Source organism: Nanorana parkeri, unplaced genomic scaffold, assembly GCF_000935625.1.
Source record: "Nanorana parkeri isolate BGI_ZX_2015 unplaced genomic scaffold, ASM93562v1 scaffold605, whole genome shotgun sequence".
Classification (NCBI taxonomy): domain Eukaryota; kingdom Metazoa; phylum Chordata; class Amphibia; order Anura; family Dicroglossidae; genus Nanorana; species Nanorana parkeri.
This window is the reverse complement of record NW_017306873.1, coordinates 471,929-472,174: the sequence shown is the minus strand read 5'-3', so window position 1 is coordinate 472,174 and position 246 is coordinate 471,929. Positions and strand designations below refer to the sequence as shown.

Here is a 246-nt window from a genome sequence, read left to right as displayed (position 1 = left end):
TTACACACACAGACTCATCCCATCACAGACACACATATACTCATCCCATTACTCATGTATGTATTCCTTGCATTTTTGGGGTTATCTTTATGTAAAGTTTTATTTTAATGTAAAGTTTATCCCCCCCTTAGATCTAGCACTTGTATGATGCCACCTAATACCCTTTGAATGAGTGTAGTGCACCCCAGGCAGGATCCAGTGTATATACATGATACTCCAGGGACCAGTATAGGACAGCTGGCTGCT

General features: G+C 41.1%; 1 protein-coding gene across 1 annotated transcript in view; it reads right to left on the bottom strand.

Annotated features, from left to right (window-relative positions):
• PPARGC1A (PPARG coactivator 1 alpha) overlaps positions 1-246 on the bottom strand; it is an 88,530-nt gene that overhangs the window by 87,566 nt on the left and 718 nt on the right. The window lies entirely within an intron of this gene.